The following is a 20,745-nucleotide window of genomic DNA, read 5'->3' on the forward strand; positions in this document are numbered from 1 at the left end:
AGTTACTTCGAAGATCCATTGGAAGGATTAAATCAGATAACAGTGACGGATATATGGCAGAGTGCTTTGACACACAGAAGGTACTGCATAAATGTATCAGCCTTAGAGCATTGCCTAGGTACCCAAATGCAAGAGCGCAAAAAGAATACTCACATCCCCCAGTGTCCTCCATCCCTCACTCCTTACTTAAGCACCCTACTGAAACTACAATGGCTCCAGAGTCTGTGTAGTTGTTCAAGATGATGTCCAATAGCTTTCTGCACCTGCACAAATAACAGTCTGGACTTCCACAGCCCATTCCATATCAGACGGCAGACAGACACATTGAAATACACTGTATGCTTTTGTCTTCAACCTCACCAGCATCTCTTAAGCATCTTATGAATTAACAGTATCCTCTGGAAGACAGAACATTTTTTTTACTTGAAATACTACCAATATTAAATGAGCAAATCTGAATAAAGTTAGTCACAAACCAATCCTCTGGCTCAAAGAAGATTTTTATAGCCAAATCACCATCCCACAGTGGTGTTTTGTCCTCTTCTCTCAGTTCAAAATGCTATTTTTAAAGATGCTGTAATATTGCTTTCACAAAGGGGCTGTAGGAAAAGAAGTAAAAAAGAAAAGCCCAATGTAATAAAAATCAAAATGAGGCTGCATACCAAACATGACAAAATAAAACACTGATCTCTCCCAGGGGTCTGCCACAGCCGGTTCTTCCAGTTTCCAGTTCATCTACTGCTGAGAAGTTTTATGTTGTCTTGATTACATCCAAAGCAAAATTGCTCTGAATTATTTAATCATATGCATACCAGGAATGCACTACATCTTAAAAATATAAAGTAAAATCAACTGACTCTGTTTTTTTCTCAGATTTCAATACACAATTGCGTAGACCTTCTGAGTAACACAAATTTATAAAATAGGTATAAATTAAAATATAAAAGATGCAAATAATTTCAGTCAGATCAACGATTCAAAGGACAAGAATGTGAAACTTCATAGCTGTGTACTCAGTGATTGGAAATTCCCATTATGCTTGAGTAAATATGCTTGTATGTGATCAGTTACATAAGATCTTCAGGTTAGGAGCCACGTTTTCTTTTTCTTGTGAGGCTTTTTCACTCTCCCCAACCCTACTCCCTAACCAGTTTTTATTACAATGTATCTATAATATAGCTACATTTATGTTAAAATGTAGATTTACAGCTATATGGGAATTTAAATAACAACTGGTCCAATCACTCATTTGAAGATGAGAAATAAATAAAATTCATTAAAGTAGTCTTTTTGATTTAAACTTTTCTAAAAAGAAAGTTAAAAATTCTAATTCAGGAGAATATTTATAAAGGCTCTCTTTGCTTAGGCCTAACTTAGAGGCCTGTAAAAGGATGAATTTTTGTCACTAAGCAACAAGAGATATGATGCAGAAAGATTGCATGTTTCAAAGTTACTATGTCCTACTATCTTCACTGTTTAACAACGTACATGATAGTACTTAAACAAACGCGGAAGAATAAACTGTACCACATGTGAGATAGATCAAATACCTCCTCCTTATCCTATTTCAAAAAAGATTTGTCTCTTCCACGTAACTTCCTCCAGTTATAGAATGTATCAGCAACAGATGCCAAATGTTACCTGTAAAATAAATACAGCACACCTTGTTTTCTTGTGCTTTGCTTCATTGTGCCTTCAGATACTGCATTTTTTTTTTTTACAAATTGGGGGTTTGTGGCAACCCTGTATTGTGCAAATCTATCAGTGCTCTTTTTTTTTTTTCTAACAGATTTTGCCCTCTTCAAGTCTCGGAGTCACATTTTAATAATTCTCACAAAATTTCAAACTTTTTCATTATTATTATATTTGTTATGGTGATCTGTGATTAGTGGTCTTTGATGTGACCCTTGTAATTGTTTTTGGGTACCATGAACTGAACCCATATAAGACGGAGAACCTGACCTATAAATATTGTGTGTATTCTGACTGTTCTACTGACTATTTCCCCATCTCTCTCCCTCACTTCAGGTCTCCCTATTCTCTGAGACTCAACAATATTGAAAAAAAATTTAAGGATTCTTTTCTTCTACATTTTTCCTTTTTCTCCTTCTTTTAAAATTTTTTTTAATGTTTATTTAAAAAAATTTAATGTTTATTATTTACTTTTGAGAGAGAGAGAGCATGAGCAAGGGAGGGGCAGAGAGAGAGGGAGACACTGAATCCGAAGCAGGCTCCAGGCTCCAAGCTGTCAGCACAGAGCCCGATGTGGGGCTCGAACCCACGAACCATAAGATCATGACCTGAGCTGAAGTCGGACACTTAACCAACTGAGCCACCCAGGTGCCCTTCAACAGTATTGAAATTAGGCCAATCAAGTGTTCAAGTGAAGGAAGACTTGCATGTCTCACACTTTAAATAAAAAAAAAAAAAAACGAGAAATGATTAAGCTTAGTGAGGAAGGCACGTTGAAAGCCGAGATAGGTAGAAGCTAGGCCTCTTGTACTAAACATTCAGCCAAGTTGTGACTGCAAAAAAAAAAAAAAGTTTGAAAAAAATTATAAGTGCTATGCCAGCAAACACATGAAAGATAAAAAACAATCTTATTGCTGATATGGAGAAAGTTTGAGTGGTCTGGACAGAAGATCAAAGTAACCACAACATCCCCTTCAGCCAGAGCCTAATCCACGGCAAGACCTTGACTCTTTTCAATTCTCTGAAGACTGAGAGGGGTGAGGAAGCTGCAGAAGAAAAGCTGGAAGATAGCAGGGCTGGTTTATGAGATTTAAAGAAAGAAGCCATCTCCATAACATAAAAGTGCAAGACAAAGCAGCAGGTGCTGATGAAGAAGCTGTAGCAAGTTACACAGAAGATCTGGGTGAGATCATTAATAAATGTGGCTACACAAAACAACAGATTTTCAATGTAGATGAAGCAGCCTTACATTAGAAAATGCCATCTGGGACTTTCATTGCTAGAGAGAAGTCAGCACTTGGCTTCAAGGTTTCAAAGGACAGGCTGACCCTTTTGTTAGAAGCTAATGCAGCTGGTGAAGTTGCATTTAAGTTGAAGCCAATGCTCATTGACCATACTCCAAATTCTAGGGCCTAAAAGAATTATGCTACATCGACTCTGCCTGTGCTCTATCAATGGACAACAGGCCATTGCACCTAGCCACCTAGCCACCCACGAACTCTGATGGAAAGGTGTAATGAGAATGAAATTAATGCTGTTTTCATCCCTGCCAACACAATATCCAATCTGCAGCCCATGAACCAAAGAGTAATTTTGACTTTCAAGTGTTATCATCTAAGAAATACATTGTGTAAGGCTATAGCTGCCATAGGTAGTGGCTCCTCTGATGAATCAGGGCAAAGTAAATTGTAAACCTGGAAAGAATTCACCGTTCTAGTTGCCATTAACATTTGTGACTCACGGGAAGAGGTCAAAATGTCAACATTACTGGGAGTTTGGAAGAAGTTGATTCCAACCTCATGGATGACTTTGAGGGGTTCAAGAGCTCAGTGGAGGAAATACTGCAAATGAGGTGGGAATAACAAGAGAACTAGAATTAGAAGTGGGGCCTGAAGATGTGACTGAATTGCTGCCATCTTGTGATAAAACTTTAACAGATGAGGAGTTGCTTTTTATGGATGAGCAAAGAAAGTGGTTTCTCAAGATGGAATCTACTCCTGCTGAAGATGCTGTAAAAATTGTTGAAATGACAACAAAGAATTTAGAATATCACATAAACTTAGCTGATAAAGCAGTGGCAGGATGTGAGAGGAATGATGTCAAATTTGAAAGAAATTCTGTGGATAGAATGTTATGAAACAGCATTGTATGCCACAGAGAAATCATTCATGAAACGGAGAGCCAATCAATGTGGGAGACTACACTGTTGTCTTATTTTTAAGAAACTGCCATAGCCACGCCAACCTTCAGCAACCACCACTCTGACCAGCTGGCAGCCATGAACATTGAAGCAACACCCTCCACCAGCAAAATGTTCACGATTTGCTGAGAGCTCAGAGGATGGTTAGCATTTTTAGCAATAAAGTATTTTTTAATTGAGATGTGTACATTTTTTAGATGTAATGCAATTGCACACTTACTAGATAATATTACAGTTTAAACCTAGCTTTTATATGCAGTGGGAGATCAAAATATTCCTTTGACTCCCTTTATTATGGTATTTGCTTTAGTGTGATGGTCTCAAACTGAACCCACAATGTCTTTGAGGTATGCCTGTGTATGTGACAATGTCATTTTATAGTGGTGATTGAGGTAGTTTCTCATAGCTTGATATGGATAACTGATAAACTGAAATAATGATACATTCTTTTATATTCTTGCATCATGCGAAATAGCAATTCCCAATTTTGGAACATCTGGGTGGTTTTATGCATAGTTCTAGATTACAGCACTGGTAGGGCTTATATATTGTGCTACTATTCCTTCGGAGAGAGGTCAGTTACTAGGTGAACATCCTCTGGTGTTGAGTTAATCTTTCAAGTCACATTTATTAAAATTGATAATAAATTCCAGTTGTTAATTGCTCACTGATTTTTAAAATACCAGTATTTCTTGATTCAAGTGGTTTCCAAATGAGGCTGTACATCAGACTCACTTTTGAGGAGCTTATATAAAATACTGCAGAGTCCCACGCCAGACTGCGAGGGGAGGGCCTGGCATTGGTAGTTTTGGTTTTAAAGCGCTTCAACTGATTCTAATGTGCAGCAAGAGTTAAGTAGTGTTTTAGTTCCTGAGGTGTTTGGGGATAGCATTTTACTATTATTTTTAAAAATTTTAAAATTTATTTTTGACAGAAAGAGAGACGGAATGCGAGTGGGGGAGGGGCAAAGAGAGAGACACACACACACAGAATCTGAAGCAGGCTCTAGGCTCTGAGCTGTCAGCACAGAACGCCAAGCAGGGCTCGAAACCATGAACTGTGAGATCATGACTGGAGCTGAAGTAGGATGCTTAGCCGACTAAACCACCCAGGCGCCCCTGGGGTAGCATTTTAGATCTTTGAAGAGATGTTTTAACCCTTTCAAGCCTTTATAATTTCACTTAGTGTGTCAAAGTGGGATTAACAGTTGATACATTAGATTCCAAAAACAGGAAATGAATCAATCTGTAAATAAAGGAATCTGGAAAGGGAAGTGTGTTTCCTTTAGAAGAATACAGTAGCCAACTTGCATGATGCAACTATCTTAATGATAATAATTATTGTGAAGTACTCATTTCAAAAGTAATTTTCTTCTTACACCATCACCCATATCATTTTTGTCCCCCAGATAGTTGTCTATAATCAGATCAAGGGGTTCAAATTCTTTCCCTAAGTAACAGTAATAATCTATATTTTATTTCCACTTAGTAATAGGAAAAGAGGAAAATATGTTTTGTAAATTATCATTTGCTATATCAAGCTTTCCCCATTGTCATGTGGATTGAAGTATTAAAACATTCATAAGCTTGAATAACCTCTGTTTGTTTCTTCTACTTCAGGGAGATTTTAAGGAAAGTAATTAAGCCAAAACTGTCATTAGCTCTTCACAAGGATTCTTTTCAATAGGGACTTTTGATGTAACAACAGTTTGAAAATTAGACTTTCTTTAATCAGGATAATCTAAAATCAATTATACCCAACAGCACTGAACAAACCTGTCAAACTTTGTTAGTCTGTGCACTGAGATTTCTTACAAAGTGGGTGCCTCTCTAAATAAGTAGACATCAAAAGTCCCTCCTTAGTAAGTGTTTCTCGTGTTTGTGGGCAACGTTACGCTGGGGAGTTTGCCATAATAATACACACAGCATTGCATGCTACAGAGAAGCCATGCCTGATGTGTGCTAGGAGGGAATACCCCTAAGCTTTCAGAGATTTTGATCTTCCTCCTTACACACTTTCCAAAATATGTATTTTAGATTCCAATACTACCATAGATGGAGATTTCACTTTGAAGTCTGCTATTTAACCAAATGTTGATACTAAATAGGGCCCTCAAATGTAGCTGGATTGTAAGCAGGCTGCTTGGTCTGCCTCCTCCTGTTTATGCAACTCACCTCCCCCAACCCAACACCTCCATTATGAATTTTAGTCTTAAAAAGTCTTTGAAAAAGTTAAGAGGTTGAAGAACACATTTATGGCTGATCTGTTCAAAGTAGCAAGATAGTGACTTTATATAGCTTAGCACTTAAGAAAGTCTTCCTAAAAACATCTTCAGATATTGCTCATTCTGCTCAAAGTTTCCCACTCAGGGCAACTGCTAAATATCTTTCCCTCTGCCTCTCTTTCTGCAGCCGTCGTGCCATTTGGCTGTTTTCACGTCTCTTCCTTTCCTTATTCTTGGCAATGTTATGCCCCATACTCCTGACAATTGTTCTTTTCCATCCAATAGCTCCCTGGCAATCATGGTTTATCACTTGTTTTCCTTGTTAGAATCAGGCTCCCCAAACCCTCTGAAATTCTCTACCTCATTACATTTTTATCTTAGCAAAAAATCTCTGTAGTGCTCCATAAAGAAGTATACAGCATACACTTTGCCTTCCCGGGGTCCCTTCCCATTCACAGTCCAATATCCCTTTCTTCTCGTTCTTTGAGGTGAATGAGATTTCTCTCAGTTTCATCTGAAGACATTACCAGGCTTAGTACGGTTGTACCAATCAGTTTTTACTGGCATGTCTGGGAGCCAATATGTTCATTCTGGGATTTAGTTTTGCCTCCTTTGGGGTTCTACTCCTATAATTAGTGTTAAAATCCTCAAGATGCAGATTGCTACAAAATGTCTTTCTGTCACAGCTACAGCCAGTGTACAGCTATTCCTGCCTTTTCTGGGGACTATGAAATGCTATAGATGGATAGCTGGGTACTAAAAACCATGATCAACTTGCCATACTTGAAGCAGATCTGGGACTCCTGTTTCTAAGCTGAGCCCTACATTGATTCAGGGGATAGGGAGACTGTCAATGCTTTTAGCTGGAATTGATGAACTGGTTTATCCCTGCCCACTGATATCTTTCCTCTCATGACTTCAAGATTATGAGGCATACCTGTAGTACTGTTTTACTAAGGATCTTGGTCAGTAAGGCTCAGTAAGCTTCAGTCTTTTAAATCATTTCCACAAATTTGGTCCAAATGTGCCAGATTTTCCAAGCTATACTTCACAATTCCAGGTAGCCAGCTCTCATTTGAAGGTATAGTCGAAGAACAATTCTTTCCTTCTTGCTGATTCTTGATTATAAGTCCAACCTACAAATCCAAACTTACTCTTCTCCCTATAACTTTATCTCCTGGGGCATCTGGATGGCTCAGTTGGTTAAAGATCCAACTCCTGATTTCAGCTCAAGTCATGATCTCATGGTTCATGGGCTTGAGGCCCATGTCAGGCTCTGCACTGGTTCACAGGCTCAAGCCCCATGTCAGGCTCTGCATTGGCAGCATGGAGCTTGCTTGAGATTCTCTCTCTCTCTCTTAGAATGAATACATAAATTAAAAAAATAAAACAACACAAAAAAACCTTTACCTCCCAAGGAAGTGATGAGACCATCTAGCACTGATATGGAGGTTCTGATGATTTTGAATCCATTCATAACCACTATTACTAGACCCTACAAACCAGAAGGTTCCATACTGCAAAGTGCTTTGTTTGGATTGCATATCATTTTATTTTTTTTTAAGGTTATTTATTTTGAGAGAGAGCGAGAGAGAGCACTTTAAGCAGCAGAGAGAGAGGAGAGAGAATCTCAAGCACACCATCATCACAGAGCCCAGTGAGGGGCTTGAACCCATGAACCATGAGATCATGACCTGAGCCGAGATCAAGAGTCAGACACTTAACTGACTGCCCCGGATTGCACATCATTTTAATAGAGAAGTTTTACACTATTATCAGAGTTCTAGTTTCCCTTGCAAAGTAGCAACACCTGGTGCTACTGAACCTGTCTTCCCATTGAGCAGAAGTTGGTCAATGTAGAATAGTGATTACCTCCTTTAAAAGGGCATGTGCTTTCCAGCTAGCAATAGCCCTCACCACACCTGATTCCTTGGCATTTGATTGCTTTCAATCATTTTTGTTACTTGATTAGCCCATGGAGACATGTAAGTTTGCCACATGAGAGTCTATGGTATAGACTCTTAGCTAGTCTGCAGTATTTTCATTTACATATAATACACACCCTTGAGTGTATTATGAATCTGGAGCTCAGAGGAGGTGTCTTTACTGGGGAGTACACATTTGGGAGCCATTATGGTCTAGATGGTAAATAAAGGTGTGGGTTTGGATAAAACTGGCTAAAGAGATTTTAATGAATGAGAAGAAATGCAAACCCCAAAAAGCTTATGAGATTGCCATAGCTGCAAGAGGCTCATAAGGACTCTTACTTTTCAAGAAATCAGAAGTCCATATATGCTAAATTAAAAACCAATTTCTAGGAAATTACTTACAGAGAATTTTTTTTTACTTTTTATTTTTATTTTTTATTTTTGAGACAGACAGAGACAGAGCATGAACAGGGGAGGGGCAGAGAGAGAGGGAGACACAGAATCCGAAACAGGCTCCAGGCTCTGAGCTGTCAGCACAGAGCCCGATGTGGGGCTCGAACTCACAGACCGTGAGATCATGACCTGAGCCGAAGTCGGATGCTTAACCGACCGAGCCACCCAGGCGCCCTGGGAATTTTTAAAACTTCCTCAGTCTAGTGAACTCATATGACATGGTATAATCCTGGTTTTCCTGCCTGATGCATCTAGTTTATACTGTGCAACCTGCCCAGAACATTAATTCCATGTCACTGTGAACTCCTCAACATAACGCCTTTATAGGAATCACCATGGCTTGAAGCTTGACCATGCTTGCTTTTGTCATCTAGGTCCTGCTGTAGGTTTGACATCCATAACTGGTAAAGAGGATGTGGCAGGCAGCTTCTTTCTCTTTTCTTTTACTGCTGAACCATTAGTTACTAATTCTGACCCCTAGAGGTTTGAAGCCAGTACTAAGGAAGGAAGGAGAGGTGAGGGGGTCAGAAACCTCCTGCAGGATGGTCTGTATTGTGGTTTTGCTTGGTAACTGTTACATAGAATCTTTTTTTTTTTAAATTTTTTTTAACGTTTATTTATTTTTGAGACAGAGCATGAACGGGGAGGGTCAGAGAGAGGGAGACACAGAATCTGAAACAGGCTCCAGGCTCTGAGCTGTCAGCACAGAGCGTGACGTGGGGCTCGAACTCACAGACCGCGAGATCATGACCCGAGCCGAAGTCAGCCGCTTAACCGACTGAGCCACCCAGGCGCCCCTAGAATCTTTGAATCTTGACTGAAACTCTTCTATCTCTTCTATCTTCTATGTTCTCTGATAAAAGAATATAACATCCGTGTGTCTAATCTGAGGCATTATTCCAAGAATGCTTTGTCCATGGGTTTCTGAACAGGAACTGCTGATTGGAACTTTAGTCTTTGAACTGTTTTAGTAGTGTTTTAGCTTTCTCAAAAGATGCTATGGAATCAGGGAGGCCAGATCTAATTTCAGGATCAGAGAAGGCTTTCTGGAGCCTGGGTGTTATCAGGTAAGAAGGGGGAGCAGGGATGATAAGGTTTGAGCTGACTGGGTGTGTTGGATTGAGAGCTCAGCATGTTCAAAGGCATGGGTCAGAGAACAAGGGCACTCAGGGAAGGGAAAGGTGTTCAGCACAGCTGGTCAGAAGAGCTAGAGAGGCATTGCTGGTGAAAGATGGGAGTGAGGGTTAAGGAAGAGTGAGACTATGAGGGGAGATTATGCTAAGGATCAATGGAGAGTCATTGAAAGTTTATAGCAGAGGTGGATGTAGTTAAATTTGCATTTTCAAAAGATAATCCAGGCTCCAGTGTGGGGAATAGACTGGAGGAAGCAGGGAGAACAGTTAGAAGGCTGTTCTAGTCATTTCTCTCATACAAGTCTACTTCCAGTTATTAAATGTATTAGGGGCACCTGGGTGGCTCAGTTGGTTAAATGTCTGACTCTTGATCTCAGCTCAGGTCTTGATCTAGGGGTCGTGAGTTCAAGCCCCATGTTGGGCTCCATGCTGGGTGTGGAGCCCACTTAAAAAAATAATTAAAAAAGTATTAAACTCGTCTGTTTCCCAATCAAGGTGATAAGAAAACAATTCTTTCTATGTACTATGTTGCTTAACTATCTTCCTCCAAGAAACATAGGGAGAATTTGGTGAGTGAAAGGATATCATAAAAGAGTCTTTAGAATGGACATGGACACAGATCCAAAATATAGAGGGCTCTTTAGTCCAGTACTCAACATCCAGAGCCCCTGAAGGATAGACAATGCCATTGGTTAAGTTCCAGCTTGAGCTATGTGGTCTCTTCCATTACATCAAATCCTTTCCTATAATTTCCTAAGGGTGGAGGATGGATCTTATACTTCAAAGCAGAAAGCAACAAACAAAAGCATTAATTCTAATTTTCCTCATATTAAAATCATACCTATAACCAAACTTTCTCTTCAGTTTCCTTTACTCAGTCCCAACTCATTGTTATTTGACTAGTTGCTCATGTAAGACTTTCCCCGTCTATAGAACCTAAATTAAAGACAATCTTAAAAACTGAGAATAGAGTGTAATTTTCTCTCTTTACACTGTATCTACAGAGTAATTTATTCAGATTATCTCTTGGCTAATTACCCATCCTTCATTTATTTTTTATTTTTTTTAACGTTTATTTATTTTTGAGATAGAGACAGAGCATGAACAGGGGAGGAGCAGAGAGAGAGGGAGACACAGAATCTGAAACAGGCTCCAGGCTCTGAGCTGTCAGCACAGAGCCTGATGCAGGGCTCGAACTCACGTACCGTGAGATCATGACCTGAGCCGAAGTCGGACGCTTAACCGACCAAGCCACCCAGGCGCCCCTAATTACCCATCCTTCATATTGACCCTTACTATTACCAATTTCCCTATTTGTAAGTCTTGGAATATTATAATTTTATTGTGTTCAACTTTTTATTAGATTCTTCTATTTTTTGGTAAGGACAAGGAAGCCCACAAATTGTCTCATTATAAAGTATTTGGTTTGTTAGGCTGTACCTTAATCTCAGTGAAATGAGTCTTTCAAATGGAATATTTTTAGGAGGCCAGCAACTAGAATCTTATGACCTCAACCATAAGCAAATGGTTACATTAAACAAATTTTTTTTTAAATATTTTTTTAACATTTATTTACTTTTGAGAGAGAGAGAGAGAGAGAGAGAGCGAGAGAGCATGAGCAGGGGGAAGGCAGAAAGAGACAGGGAGACTCAGAATCAGAAGCAGGCTCCAGGCTCTGAGCTGTCAGAGCAGAGCCCGACACGGGGCTCGAACCCACAAGCGGTGAGATCATGACCTGAGCCAAAGTCAGATGCCTAACCAACTGAGCCACCCAGGTGCCCCACAAATGGTTGCATTTTAATTCTGATGCTGAGGGTATATTAGTACATAACCCAACAGCTAAACTTATTCTCCATACCTGTTCCCCCGTGTCCATATTTATTTATTTCTCTCAGTATGTGTCTATGAAGTGAATGCTTTCTAGACTGTTTATCTTTTATTTTTGGTTTCAGTTCAAAACATTCCCATCTCTGTTGACAAAAAGATATTTGGTAGAGATAGTGTAAAGAAGTCTCTAAAAATCTTTAAATAAATTGCTTCAGATTAACAACATTTTGAGTATCTCTAGAATACAAACTGCTGAATTCAAAAGAAGTAAAACACTAACACTGTATCATGATCATGGAAACCCCTGACGTTTATACAAAGCAATTAATATTTGGGGAACTTCGAAACTTGTCTTTATAGGACCTCTGCTGTGTTCATCCATGGAAAATCTCCACTAGGATAGTTAATTTCCAATTGGCTACTTTTTTAGAATTGCTGCCTTTCAGAGAATAAATGAATGGTACTACTTATCACAATAAGTAGTAAAGATTAATATGACAAATTAACCTAAATAAAATAACTAATTGAATCTCAATTAGGAACACTTCAAGTGAGGATTATTCTTATATTAAAAAAACTGGTTAAAACTGTTTATCAGAAGAAAGCGCCATTTAATATTAAAGTGTTTTTTGAGATTTTCATACTCCTAAAATTTTAAAAACTTAAATTGAAATTTTAAATGAGGTAAATGAATGAGTGTTTTTCCTTAGAATAAAAATAAACTCAAGTGTTTCATAATTAATAATACTTGCTTTTACTTTGATTTGGTTCTTTATTCAGATACCTTTATTCTGTGGAAGATTTATATCTTCAACTATCTGGGACTTACTCTGAATACATTTAAAAACCAATGGAAACAGAAAAGAATTAGTAAAAATCAGGGAATCAGCCTAGCTTAGTGGATAGGATATTGGAAAATGGGGTTCTAGTCTCAGTTTTCCTGACAGCTAGCAGTAGTACGATATTGGTAAAATCACAGAATATTGCGACTAGCCTTAAAAATGAAAGGCTGTAGTTACGGACACCTGGGTGGCTCAGTTGGCTGAGTGTCTGACTTCAGCTCAGGTCACGATCTAGCAGTTTGCGAGTTTGAGCCCCATATAGGGATCACCGCTGTCAGTGAAGAGCCTGCTTTGGATCTTCTGTCCCTCTTTCTCTACTCCTGCCCTGCTTGCACACTCTCTCCCTCAAAAAAGTAAATACTTACAAAATTTTAAAAAATGAAAGGTTGTAGTTAAAACATCCCTTCCCTTTAGCACACCCTTGACTCTATTTTTAGCTGGGGCAATCTTGCTAACTCTAGAACTGTAATGAGAGAATATTCTCTGTAATGAGAGAATATTTATAGAAATACATTGAATTACTTTAGTATTAATTGCACTTGAAAAAATCAGTAAATATAGTTAACATCATGAAAGGGAGAAGGGAAAAGGGGCAAGCACTGGGCCACAGTGAAGAGTACTGAGGAAGAAAGTATTATGGTGAGATTATGCCATAAGAGGTAGGGGAGAACCGGAAAACAAAGATATGCTCTTAGGAAAGGGAGTTATGAAGAGTGCAGTAGGCATTGAGTAGGATGAGAACTGAGTAAGAACAGTTAAATTTTATGGGAGGGCCCTTCATGTGGCACAAGAGCAATCTAAATACTGTGCTGGGTAGGCATCAGGCTGGGAGACTGTGTAGATAGAAACACTCATCCAAACGTGAAACTGTAAAACACTAGGATTAAAAAGAGGAAGGTGCTTGTAAGGGGACATGGAATAAACCCAAATGTTTTCAATAATCTGGAAATTGGGAATTGTTCAACAGTTGAAGGTATTAGAAGAGGAGAGAATGAAGCTTGGAACAAAGCTTCTCAGAAACCTGGAGGGGACAGACTCCAGAGCATAGGTAGGGAAATAGAACAGACAATTAATTATTAACTATTTGTAGCAGAAGACAATTAGGTTAGCCATGTAATTTGTTCTGAAGAATGTAAAGTTATGTAAAGTGATTTGCGTCACTTATGGGACAAGATGGTTCACTAACTGGTGTTTCTGCTTCACCCACTCCACTGTCTATAAGGTCAGGAAGAAAGAACTCTGGGATAATGAAGTCATGTGCTTGAAAGAGCCCTGATTCCGAGTCAGCAGTGAGAGAGAGCCACTGGACTACACTCAGGGGAGCCTATAGACCACACAGGACTTTGTACCAACAAGAACTAAAACTTTCATTGTAAGACACCAAGGTTTGGAGGTTATTTGTAGAGCAGCTAAGTAGCTGACCAAAACAGAAACTGGTACTAGATGCGGAGGTTTCAGAAGTATGCAATATTGGCTTCATATTCAGGTATTGGTTGCTCCAATTAACACTTGATATGGTCAGCCTTTCCAATTTTAGCCTTTCTCATAGGGGTGTAGTTGTGTTTCATTGTGCTTTTATTCACACTTCCCTGGTGAATAATGACCTTGGGTATCTTTGTATGTGCTTATTTGGTATCTTTGTTTTCTTTGGAGTAATGTCTGTTCAAATATTTTGCCAATTTCCATATTAACTGAGTTTTTACTTTGTTGTTACTGAGTTGTGAGTTCTTCACATAGTCTGGTTACAAGTTCTTTATGAGGAATGTGATTTGTAAATATTTTCAGTCTGTGGCTTGTATTTCCATTTTCTTTTTTTTTTTTTTAAATTTTTTTTCAACATTTATTTATTTTTGGGACAGAGAGAGACAGAGCATGAACGGGGGAGGGGCAGAGAGAGAGGGAGACACAGAATCAGAAACAGGCTCCAGGCTCCGAGCCATCAGCCCAGAGCCCGACGTGGGGCTCGAACTCACGGACCGCGAGATCGTGACCTGGCTGAAGTCGGACGCTTAACCGACTGCGCCACCCAGGCGCCCCTGTATTTCCATTTTCTTAACAGTATGTTTTGAAGCCTTTAATTTTGATGAAGTCCAACTTATTATATTTATTATGGTGGTAGTTTAATGGATATACACATGTCAATATTATCCAGTTGTATGCTTTAAATATATCCAGTTTATTGTTGGTCAGTTATACCTCAAAAAAAGTTATTTTAAAAAGGGAGGGGAAATAGAGTCCATTAATTCAGGGCCTCAAGGATTAAAAACTAGATCTCTAGATCTCTTTCTTGCCCCCCCCCCCCCTCCAAAAGATGCAAAGTCTCTGTAAACTTTTCAGTTGAATTAAGTGTCTCAGTGCAAAGAGGAGACTAAGGATGTAGTTTTCCCATTCACTTGCTAGATAGTCTCAGGTAATCACAGTGAAATTGTCAGGAAAGACATGGTAGAAACCAGCAAAGAGAAACAGAAATAAATCAGGTTGAGAATTATATTTAAGATAAACTTTGAGTGTGACTACTAGCATACAGAACTAACTGCAACCAGAACTAAGAAGACTACTAGATTTCTGGAGGAATGACATTACCAAAGAACTCAGAACATGGAATAAAAAACCTTTTGCTGTCCAAGGCTTAAAACTGTTGTTGTGTCCCCAGCCTTCTATAAACAGAAGGTAGTTTTGACAACTGTATACCTCCCAAGGAGAGTGTTAGTATAGGTCACAATGAACTACAGGCAAGGCAGTTGTTTGCAGAGGGCAGCAATACCAGAGGTTTCTATCCTGTCAGGGCAGGGAGACTCCACTGTCTTTTTCTCACAATTCAGAGCTGCTAGTGATGAATTATTGCTTTCTGTCTTTTTTAATGTTTACTTACATATTTTGAGAGAGAGAGATATGTGAGGGGGAGGAGCAGAGAGAGAGAGGGAGAGAGAGAATCCCAAGCAAACTCCGTGCTGTCAGTGCAGAGCCTGATGTGGGGCTCAATCTCACGAACTGCAATTTCATGACCTGAGCAGAGATCAAGAGCTGGACACTTAACCGACTGAGCCACCCAGGCGCCCCTTTCCATTTCTGAAGGAGTATCCAGTGGCACTGTCTTGTCTCTGTACTACCATTGTATATGAGCATGTACCGAAGGATATAACCTGCATCTCAGTTCATAGGAACAACCTGGAATACTGTCTAACGGATAGGATTTAGAGACTAGATTCTCATAACTTTTTAAGGTATGAACAATAATATTCCCAATTTTACTGAGCAGAGTGTGGATAAATAACATGCCCACACAGCTAGTGAAAGAACACTGGATGCCATATTTAAGGGCGCTGGGTTTTTGTGTTGGCTACTTGTGGAGGCGTGTTTTCCCCAAGTAGGAAGGAGGGATCAAATGGATATTTGGTAACTAAAGTGCAGACTCTGACAGACACTATTAATAATGCTAAGCAATATCCCTGTGTTGCATTTTGATTTTCCAGGCTTCTTATGATTAAATTGGCCACCCAACTAGTTTTGGACAATACGATATGCTCAGAAGTGACACATGCCATTTCTGGGCCAAGGGGTTAATTATCTGGTTCACCTTCTTTAAGTGCTCTCTTTCATTTGTGTGCTTAAAAGTAAAGAGCTCCAGGATGGCTTGACCACATGAGGTAAGGAGCCCAGATCCTTGAATTCCAGTCGGAAGAGAGCTACCCAACTGTCACAGGACTATATGCGAATGAAAAAGAAATCTATTGTGTGAAGCCACTGAGATTTGGGGGCAGTTCGTTGCAGTGAGTAGAATTAATCATTCTATCCATTGCCATATTAGACACCACTGTTGGATAAAGATGCCTACCACATTCTCTGTACTCAGTCACTTTGAAGATAATGGCTATAAAGCTATCAAGTCCACATTTCCCACAGATTTATAATTTATTCTGTGGTTTTAAAGGGAAGAAGATGACAAACAGCACTGGTTTTAAATACAGTTTCTTTTGAAAACAAAAGACTAGGATGTTGCTATTTTTGAGTTGGAAAGTATGACATGGTAAGTCAAAGAATTATTATTTATGATTTGGGGCATGTGATTATTTTTATTTAGACCTTTTAAAAAAGTTTTTATTTGAGTGTAGTTGAAACAACGTTACAATAGTTTCAGGTGTACAACATAAAGACTCAACCTCTGTGTACATTATGCAGTGCTCATCACATGTGTAGTGTTGTAGGGTGATAGATGGGGGCATGTAGTTTTTTGATCAGATTTCTAAGCAAGGGCCAAATAACTGAAGGAGAAAGTACATATCATTTAAAAACACAGGATCTAGGGGCACCTGGGTGGTTCAGTTGGTTAAGTGTCTGACTTGGGCTCAGGTCATGATCTCACCATTTGTGGGTTCGAACCCCGCATCGGGCTCTGTGCTGACAGCTCAGGGCCTGGAGCCTGCTTTGGAGTCTATGTCTCCCTCTCTCTCTGCCCTTTCTCTGCTCGCTCTCTCTCTCTCTCTCTCTCTCTCTCTCTCAAAAATAAACATTAAAAAACAAAACAAAAAAAATAAATAAAAACACAGGATCTAACCCAGATTCTTTGTCCATTTATTAGCAGGTGTGGACTTTGGGCAAGTTACTTAACCACCTTCTGCCTTATAAAATTTTGAAAACTTTCATTCTTACCTTAAAGGATTGCTATGAGAATTAAATAAATTAATGTTATATTATAAAGAATTCAGTTGGCTGTGATTCTGGTTCCCTGGAATTTTCTGAATGATAGGGAGTGTCTTTATTATTCATGGTAGGCCTCTTGTACCATATATGTGTGTGTATTAACAAGGTAACTCATGGTGGGCTTGTGGATAGTTTCAGGATGGTGGCTGGTCATGCCAAAGTCCAACCATATGATTAGAGTGTTGGGGCTCTGAGTCATGTAATACCACCCTGACTTCCTGACCTCTGGGGAGGCTGGCTAGAGACTGAGCTCAGTGACATGGCCAATGATTCAATTAATCATACTTATGTAATGAAACCACAATAAAAACTTTGGTCACCAGAGCACAGGTGAGCTTCTCCAGTTGGTAACCATATACTGATGCACCAGGAGGGTGATTTTCCTAAGGTCTCAGAAGCTTCATATTTAGGACTCTTCCAGACTATGCCCTATGCGTCTCTTCTTTCAGCTGGTCCTGACTTTACATTATAATAAAATTGTAATTGTTAGTAGAGTGCCTTCCCGAATTGTCATGTGCTATTCTAGAGAATTATTGAATCTGAGGGTAGTAGGAACCTTGAATTTGTACCCAGCTGGTCAGAGAGAAGTGTGGGTAGTCTTGGAACTCTCAAGCTTATAGTTGGCATCTGAAGTGAGGGAAGTCTTGTGGGGTACAGTGCCCTTTACCTATGAAGTTTGTGTCTGAATCGCATTGTAGTTAATAGATGTTAAGGCTTTTAGAATAGTGTCTTGCCTAGAGTAACTATTCAGGAAAAGTCAGCCAGTATCATACAAGCTATAAAATATTATCCATGCAGGAGCATTGATCATTTAAAGTACCAATCTCAGGTGAACATAGAATTACCATATTTTAATGCTAGAAGAAACTTTGCAAATTTATATAGTCTGAAGTGATTTTGACTTAGTTCCAAAATCTCGTTAGTGACAAAACTAAGGCTAAACCCCCAGTCTTTGAAGACAAGACCATTAAATAAAACATGCATTGGTTTTCACGTATTTAAAATGGGGCAGATTTGACAGAACCTGTACCTAGTATCAGGAACATTTTGGGGGACATGTCTAGCACATACCACTTTTCACTAATAACCCATTTACCTGTTCCCCAAGATGGGACCTTGATAGCCACATTTGAACTATATGACTCTGAATCCTTAGTTACAGTTAATGGGTTGTGTTGGATAACTATCAGATTTGTACTTATCAGAACTTGGAATTTGACTAGGAAAGCACTAGTTGGTCTGGTGAACTGGAGACAAGGCAGGTGAGGGCCATGTACAGGCTGACTCTGTTAAGTCAGGTGTGAATAGAGGAAGAGACAAAAGGAGTAAACATGCAAATAGAGGCAAAAATAGAGTGGTGACTGGGGTTATTTCTTTGCCTGGTCCCTGTCTTTTATGGGGTCAGGCTTCTTATCCTTCCCTTTGGTTCTGTGGGATACCCTAGCACCTTTCCCATAAATGCTTTTTGTTTGCTTATGCACGTGAGAGGTGGATTTTGTTTATTGCAAGTGCTACTCTTGATTAAGTAACACCTTGAGAAGACTCTTAAAAGAATGGAAAGAAACAAAAGGTGCAGATTACTGTTACCATGAATGTTACTGTGTATATGGGGAGCAAGGGGAAGGACTGCAGGAGGATAGAATAATGAGGAGTAGTGGTTCAAGGTCTTAGATTTAATGGGAACATTGTAACATGGGCTCCCTTAAAAAGAATGCTTCAATGTCTTCAATCAAAATAAAATTACATTAGACTCTCGAATGTGGATGAAAGAATGGTAGAGATGTATGCTAAGGTTAAGCAAGCATTTGACAACAATTCTGCTGTCTTGTTCAAGACAAAACTAGGTTAAGCAATAACTGTGGCGCTCCAATGCCATTATAAAATATAATAAAAGTGTTGGTGAAAAATAGAAAACACAAGGTGATCATATCTCAGGTGATTGTACTGAATCAAAAATGCGTTTTTTTATAAACAATTTTGTTATTTTGCAGTAAAAATAAAAGGTATCACAAAGCTCATGTTCCCCTGCATGCCTGAAAGGAAAAGAAAAAAAAAAAAAGATTTATCTCCTTAAGTGGTGGGCCCTATCAAGCTAAAATAACCACTGTAAACAATGGATCTGAGAATGAAATCTGAAAAGGCAGATGTTTGCCAGGCTCCCTTTCTTCACTGCTGAAAAACGGGTCAGGAATAACTTTATTTGGTGAAAAGGAGGTTCTAACAAAATACACAATTGAATAGTATTCATGACCAAAAGAACTGTTTTTCTAGGTATCTGGTTTACTAAAAGAAGGCAAGAGAGACATGGCCCCTAATTTTTATCTTCAAAGGATGAAAGGGTCACTTTGGATAAGCGCAGCTGAACAAGGGAAGCACACAATTGGAGCCTACTTTCTGTTCCCTTTCCTTCCATCCATACTTTCTTCGTTTTCTTTCTTTCTCTCTTTTTTTCATTTCCTCTTTCCTCAGATTTTTTCAATAAGGTAAGTTAGAAATATGAGGTTCCTTATGAAGATACCTTACAAGTGGCCAATTTTTAGGAGGGTAATTTCTTTCTCATATAGAGATCAAATACGGGAGCAGACATATGGGGAATCTTAAGACCTGTAACTCATATAACTAGACAGATCTTTTAAAGATTTCATCCACTTGCCTCATACAATCAGGTTTTAGAATGAAATAAATAAAAGATATTGTTCTCATTTTCTTAAATAATTTTCTTAAAGAATTCTAGGGAAATTTTCTTAAAGAATTAAAAAAATTTCTTTTCTTGGGGTTCCTGGGTAGCTCAGCTGGTTAAATGTCCAACTTCAGCTCAGGTCATGATCTCACGGTTCGTGGGTTTGAGCCACACATTGCACTCTGTGCTGATGTGTGGAGTCTGGAGACTGCTTCAGGTTCTGTGTCTCCCTCTTTCTCTGACCCTCCCCCCTTCACATTCTGTCTCTCTCAAAAATAAATAAACATTAAAAAAATAAATAAAAAATTTTCTTTTCTTAAAGAATCCTAGGGAATCATTTGCATAATGAATCATTTCCTTAAGGAATTCTTTAAGAATTTTCTCAAAGTCAGTGTCTTAAAGAACTCTAAGGAAAAATGTTATTTTATTTTTTTTTGTTGTTGTGTTTTATTTTTATATAATTTATTGTCAAGTGGGCTGACATACAGTGTATACACTTCGGGACTAGATTCCCATGTTGACTTACATACAACACTCAGTGCTCATCCCAACAAGGGCCCTTCGCAATGCCTATCACCGATTTTCTTCGCCTCCCGGCCTCCCCACCCCCTACAACCCTCAGTTTGTTCTCTGCATTTAAGAGTGTCTTATGTTTTGCCTCCCTCTCTGTAACTATTTTTTTTCTTTCCCTTCCCCCACGGTCTTCTGTTAAGTTTCTCAATTTTCACATATGAGTGAAAACATATGATATCTATCTTTCTCTGACTGACTTATTTCACTTAGCATAATACTCTCCAGTTCCATCCACACTGTTGTAAATAGCAAGATTTCATTCTTTTTCATCGCTGAGTAGTATTCCATTATATATGTATATATACATATATACATACATACACGTGTGTGTGTGTGTGTGTGTGTGTGTACACACACATATACATACACCACTTCTTCTCTATTAATTCATCAGTTGATGGACATTTGGGCTCTTTTAATAATTTGGTTGTTGTTGAAAGTGCTGCTATAAACGTTGGGGTACATGTGCCCCTATGAATTAGCACTCCTGTA

The 20,745-nt window shown here is 38.9% G+C and overlaps 1 long non-coding RNA gene across 1 annotated transcript in view; it reads right to left on the reverse strand.

Annotated features, from left to right (window-relative positions):
- Nucleotides 1–489: 489 nt before the first annotated feature.
- LOC125171099 (uncharacterized) overlaps nt 490–20,745 on the reverse strand; it is a 67,031-nt gene continuing 46,775 nt past the window's right edge. The window contains exons 3-4 of the long non-coding RNA XR_007154187.1: nt 1,551–1,641; nt 490–599 (exon numbers count right to left, since the gene is read on the reverse strand). This is a non-coding gene — a long non-coding RNA (uncharacterized LOC125171099). The remainder of the gene's footprint in view (nt 600–1,550; nt 1,642–20,745) is intronic.

This window comes from Prionailurus viverrinus, chromosome B4, assembly GCF_022837055.1.
Source record: "Prionailurus viverrinus isolate Anna chromosome B4, UM_Priviv_1.0, whole genome shotgun sequence".
NCBI classification, from domain to species: domain Eukaryota; kingdom Metazoa; phylum Chordata; class Mammalia; order Carnivora; family Felidae; genus Prionailurus; species Prionailurus viverrinus.